The sequence below is a fragment of the Gopherus flavomarginatus genome, chromosome 4 (assembly GCF_025201925.1).
Source record: "Gopherus flavomarginatus isolate rGopFla2 chromosome 4, rGopFla2.mat.asm, whole genome shotgun sequence".
NCBI classification, from domain to species: domain Eukaryota; kingdom Metazoa; phylum Chordata; order Testudines; family Testudinidae; genus Gopherus; species Gopherus flavomarginatus.
In genome coordinates this window covers 101,613,149-101,619,488 of record NC_066620.1, presented here as the reverse complement: position 1 = coordinate 101,619,488, position 6,340 = coordinate 101,613,149, and positions in this window count along the sequence as shown.

Genomic DNA, 6,340 nt, shown 5'->3' with positions numbered 1-6,340 from the left:
TGGTACATTAGATAATTTTATTGCAATATGCGAAACATTTTGTAAAATCTTTCCAATGGATATAAATTTTTCCAAACTATTGAGACATAGCTAGCTTAAAGTTGCAAAACCAAGCTTTGATGCCAAATGAAAGGGGAATGATCTGTAAAAACAGGCTGCTAGTACACAAAGTTCTGTCTGCCCTTGTTCTGTCCAACTCTCATGAAAAATAAAATAATTGCTATAAGCCCCTTTAAACCAACAAACACATTTTCTTAGGTGTTTTGTAAAAACAGAGTGGAAAGTCCTTTCAAGCTATATGCAGAATTAGTCCACATCAGCACTTGTATAGGTTACCTCCCAAGAGAATCAGGGTGCTGATGATGTGGTGTTTGTGACTCATTAAGTGGCACTCTTCCTTCTAGTCAGTACTGAGCAAATGCTCCATTGTGATGATAGGGATTAGTAAACTGCTCAAATTGCAAGTCTTTCAATAGGGACTGAAAACTTGTGATCAGTGAAAAATTTAAGACTTTTCTTAGAATGGGGTTGTTAAATCTGTTGCTTTAGGTAATTGCATTGTCTCCTCTAAATTATTCCTGCAGTTTTGAGTGGATGATGTTTTATTTCCTGCCCTAAATAGCCATATACTATTGTGCACTGTTACGAGGCTGCCATGTTCCATACAGGTGGCTGTATTTCTATTGCTGGTGAAATTATTCCTCTATACATTGTACAGCACATTTTTTTTTTAAATAAAAGGCATTATGTTAACATGTTTAGTATTGTATTGAAAATACCCCTAAACAGCAGTCCTTTAGCTGAATGAATGCTTCCTTGATATTTTCTCAAAGAAGTCCTAATGAGGTGTCTTCAGATAGAACAATGGTGGCTATGTCATGAGGTCCTGAGGCAGGGCCAGTGCAAGGATATTTTGCGCCCTAGGCGAAACTTTCCACCTTGCGCCCTCTGTCCCCACCCCTCCCCCCAGAGCATTGCTTATTATAAACTTTCAAAAATGAATACTGCATAATGTGGCATTGTTCATTAGAATTAATACGTATTCGGCTTGAAAATGTATTAATTTCATTATTTAGCCTACATATTTAATGAAAATAATTGAATAACCTGACAGGGTGTGGGGCTGGCTGGCTCTGGGCAGGGCAGGGCAGGAGATGCGAAGCTGGTTGGAGATGGGGTGTGGTGTTGGCTGGAGACAGGGGGTGCGGGACTGGCTGCGTGCAGGGCAGGGGGTGTGGGACTGGCTGCAGGCAGGGCAGGGGCTGCAGCAGGGGCTGGATGGAGACAGGTGGTGTGGGGCTGGCTATGGACAGGGCAATGAGTGCAGCAGAGGCTGGCTGCATGCAGGGCAGGGAGTGAGGGGCTGGCTGTGGGCAGGGCAGGGGATGTGGGGTGGCTGGAGACAGGAGGTGGGCAGGGTAGGAGGTGTGGGGCTGACTGCAGGCAGGGCAGGGGGTGCAGCAGGGGCTGGCTGCAGGCAGGGCAGGGCAGGGGCTGCGGGGCTGGTTGAGGCAGGGAAGGGGGTGCGGGGCTGGCTGCGGGCAGAGGGTGAGGGGCTGGCTGGATACAGGGGTGTGGGGCTGGCTAGAGACAGGGCAGGGGGTGTGAGGCTGGCTGTGGGCAGGGCAGGGGGTGCAGCAGGGGTGGCTGCGAGTAGGGCAGGGGGTGAGGGGCTGGCTGGGGGCAGGGGAAGGGGTGTGGGGCTGACTGAAGGCAGGGCAGGGGATGAGGGGTTGGCTGCAGTCAGGACAGGGGGTTCAGCTGCCATGGATGGAGCTGGAGCACAAAGAGCAGCTGCAGAAGGAAGAGCTGTTGGACAGAAGCTTCTGTGAGGAACTGACTCTGTCCCATGGAGAGGTACCACTGCGGGATCTGCATTTTAAATAGCAGTGGGGTCGCCCCTGCAGCCCCTTGCCCTCTCAGCCTCCTGGGCACTGGCTCTCTGCGGCTCACTCCCTAGGGGCTCAGCCCTGCTCCTCTTGCCCCCAGTCCCTCATTAGGCCTGGGTGCCTGTAAAGCAGGCAGCATGTCTTTGTACTGTGTTAATGACTCCTGAACTGGTGGGAGCTATGCCTAATTGCTGCCACTATCTCTTTCTTTGCTGGGCAATTAGATGACAATTAACTTGGAATAGCCCAGAGGGGTCAGAGTAGAGAAGGAAGGAAGAGAGACCTTTAGGTTTCAGTTCTGTGCAAAGCCGATTAACTTTTCTTTTCAGCTGCCTATAAACAAACCTAGTAGAGAAAAGTGTTTCTTCCCCACATCCCCTCCCCCAAAAAATCAGTTATGATTTTAATGGATCCAGAAGCAAAATAATTCTGTAATCAAAAAGACAAGTTTCCTGCTTTCCCTTCCACAAAGATCTATTTCCAACCCAGGTAACTTATTATTTATTATCTATAGTAACTATGTTCTCACGTTTGAATGATACACTGTAGTGGTGTCGGAGTTCTTTGGAAATCCTTCAGCTCTTTTGCGGTGTTGGGAGTGAATGCTAGACCCTCGGTTAATTACTTTTACCTTACTTCACGTGCCCATCTTTTGGTCATTAATTTTTGAAATTAAATTAGATTTTCAAAACCCAGCTTTAGAATTATGTTCATGCCAACAATTGCAATTTAATTGTCCAAACGGGGAAATCGATGCCTTGAAATTATGGGATCTAATTTTAAAATTGTATTAAAAATGTGGCATTATAAAGGGGAAATATTTTAAAAGGTTTTACCAGCATCCCGATTACTGTTACCCATGATTCTGCTTCAAGCAGTAACACAGGAGGGAGAGAGCAATGGACAGATTAGTGTTCAGTGGTACTTCAAACAAAAAGACATTTACTCTTAAATTATCTCGTTGATGCCTAACTGACGATCTAATAGCATGCATCAAGTACATCAAACCTTTGCTGAATAAGCTTGTTAGCATTTGTAAGGGGGACACTGAACATTCCAAACAGTGATAAGTGGTGCCTGCGGGCGGTCCACCAGAGCCGTGCGAGCAGCCGACCGTCCGCAGGCACGACTGCGGCAGCTCAGATTCCCTCTCTGTCCCAGCAGCAGCAGCTGCTCAACCATTTAAAAAAAAATTTGAGGATGCTTTTTGGTGCCCTCAAATCTCGGTGCCCTAGGCAACCGCCTAGTCTGCCTAAATGGTTGCACCGGCCCTGTCCTTAGGGGTGTTGGATAGAAAATATAGAAAAAATCAGGTCTGTAGCTGTGACATGGATTCAGTATTCTCTCCTTTTTTCCCTTGCAGAAAAATCTAGACTTTTGTAAAAGTGCTCATTTCTATTTGGTACCCACTTGGCTATTGTTTTTATTAATGAAGAAAAACTGGAAAGATAAAATACACTTCTTAAGGAATGGGTGGATTCTGGGGCATTCCAAGGATTAGAGGCCTAGACCGTTCCCCTAAAATAGCAGCCTTGAGTGAGTATACTAAATCAGTACAAACGGTTAACCATTGTAGTGGAGCTGATTTTTTTTTTTTAATGATACAAAAATAGAGGTAGCATGTAACCTTGAGAGAAATCTTCACTGTACTTCATTCCCAGTTCAGTCTGTAAACAAGTATTATTTTTAGGAATTATGACGGTTTGCTGTTTGTCACAGGCACACAACAGTGGACTGACTTGTTTTCTTTCATTTTTAAATCTGATGGGTTTTAGTGTTCACTTTTTTGAATTATCCACCATCATGCATGCTATTTGTTCGGAGGGCAAGAGAAGGACTGAGATGTTCAGGCTTATTAGCACATATGTATTCCTGTAAAACATGATAGTATAAGGCAAGCTGTCTGACCTGAAGAGCTTTTCTCTGTGGTTAGTCCATCCCATGGTACATCCTAAGTTCACTCCCAATCAAATTGTTCAACCATATCTATTTGGATTGTACTAACATTTTTGTAAGGCAGGAGGAAATGGTTTACTGGTGTAAGCATGAGGCTGAAAACACTAGAACTGAAATTCTGGCCCTATTGAAAGTCAATGGCAAAACTCCTATTGACTTCAATAGGGCCAAGATTTCACCTTAACACTTCCTGGAAATAACAGATTTAAATCCCCACTATAGTAAATTCTGCACTGCATCTTTCCAAGGCAGATGAATTAAATTTCATGCAGTTCACTGCATAATCTTTAGGATGATACTTTAGATTTAGCTTAATTTAAAGCTTAAAAATACCCCCCCAAAACCACACCTTTTTATAAAGCCTAAGGCCAATAGGAATGTTTACACATTTAAAGAACACAATAAAACTGATCACCCACCCCTAAGGCTGGCCCTATGTCCTAGCCCACAGAACCTTGCTTAGCTAGAGGAAGGGCCTTGCAGCCTAGCAGGTGCATTGGGGCCGCCTCCTCATCACATCAGCCAAGACTTATGTCCGGATAGGACAGCCTTCCTTAGAATTTGGAGTACAGCAAGCTGATGCTTCAGCCTCATGAAGGTATCTTTGTCTGTAAGTCTTGGAGTTCCTGCTACACCAAAACCAGTTCAAGAGAGACTTTTCCAAGATCCTCTACTATGGTTTGAAATGGATGACTGCAGCTTTAGTAACGGAACCTGATTTCCTACTAGACTGTCCCGAAGGAGACTCAAGCCCTGGTGAGGATGTTCACCTTTGCTTCCTATCTAACTATTTCACTTAAAGCAGAATATATCTCCTTAGGCAGGGGTTCCCAAACTGTTGTTGGCACCTGGTGCTGGTTCCTCTGGTGCTCTCACCAGAAGTTCTTTCGTGCATTTTCAAAGAGAGTTTTTCCCAACTTCTTCAGGATTTCACTGTTCAGGAAACAAAAGAATACATTCATCTATCTGAAACTCTATGTACAATACTTCCTTTTACATCTCTAAATATAATTTTACTTATTTTATTATTTGTGTTGGAATAGTGCTTAGAGGTCTCAGTCAAGAACTAAGGCTCCACTGTCCAAAAGTAATAAATTGTAATCCATGTCCCAAATACCTTACAGCCTTGGTTTATAGAACAAAGCGATTTCATATGCTGTTGCAAAAGAAAGCTTTGACCCACAAGAAGAGTTAAATAACACTTTCATTTAAGGCTCTAGCCCAAAAGATGCAGATCGCTTCATGTAAGGTATAGATTGCCTTCAACTCAAAATGAATTGAGGGCCAAGAAAGCACCTTGTTTAGTTACAAACCTACCTTACAGTGAACATGTACAAATTATATTAAGATTCACATGGCATTCATATTTGTCCTTTCAATTTAAAAACTGGTATCGACCTAAATTATTCCTTTATATCCCATTTTAACCCTACTATCAGTTGAAGAGCTGATCTCACATCCTGTGATCTGAGCATCTCAAACCTGCTATGTGTCTTTGTAATAACCTTAGTCCCAGATTTGGACCTTAGCGTCCAAAATATGGGGGTTAGCCTGAAAACCTCCAAGCTTAGTTACCACCTTGGACCTGGTACCTGCTGCCACCACCCAAAAAATTAGAGTGTTTTGGGGCACTCTGGTCCCCCTGAAAAACCTTTCCTGGGGACCCCAAGACCCAAATCCCTTGAGTCTCACAACAAAGGGAAATAATCCTTTTTCCCTTCCCCCCTCCAGGTGCTCCTGGAGAGATACACAGACACAAGTTCTGTGAATCCAAACAGAGTGAATCTCCCTCTCTGTTCCCAATCCTGGAAACAAAAAGTACTTTCCTATTCCCCCAGAGGGAATGCAAAGTCAGGCTAGCGATCCAACACACAAATCTCCCCTTGATTTCTTCCTCCCACCAATTCCCTGGTGAGTACAGACTCAATTTCCCTGAAGTAAAGAAAAACTCCAACAGGTCTTAAAAGAAAGCTTTATATAAAAAGAAAGAAAAATAAGTACAAATGTTCTCTCTGTATTAAGATGATACAACACAGGGTCAATTGCTTAAAAGAATATTGAATAAACAGCCTTATTCAAAAAGAATCCAAATCAAAGCACTCCAGCACTTATATTCATGCAAATACCAAAGAAAAGAAACCATATAACTTACTATCTGATCTCTTTGTCCTTACACTTGGAAACAGAAGACTAGAAAGTAGAACTACTTCTCCAAAGCTCAGAGAAAGCAGGCAGGCAGAAAACAAAGACCTTAGACACTCAATTCCCTCCACCCAAAGTTGAAAAAATCCGGTTTCCTGATTGGTCCTCTGGTCAGGTGCTTCAGGTGAAAGAGACATTAACCCTTAGCTATCTGTTTATGACAGTCTTATTTTCAAAATGAATGTTTGATGTATAAAATCCAAGAGGTATCAGATGTTGCAAGGGTTTGTGTAGTCCCCTCCCAAAGCTGAAAAATCTCAGGGTTTGGAGTTTTGTTTGTTTGTTTAGCTGTG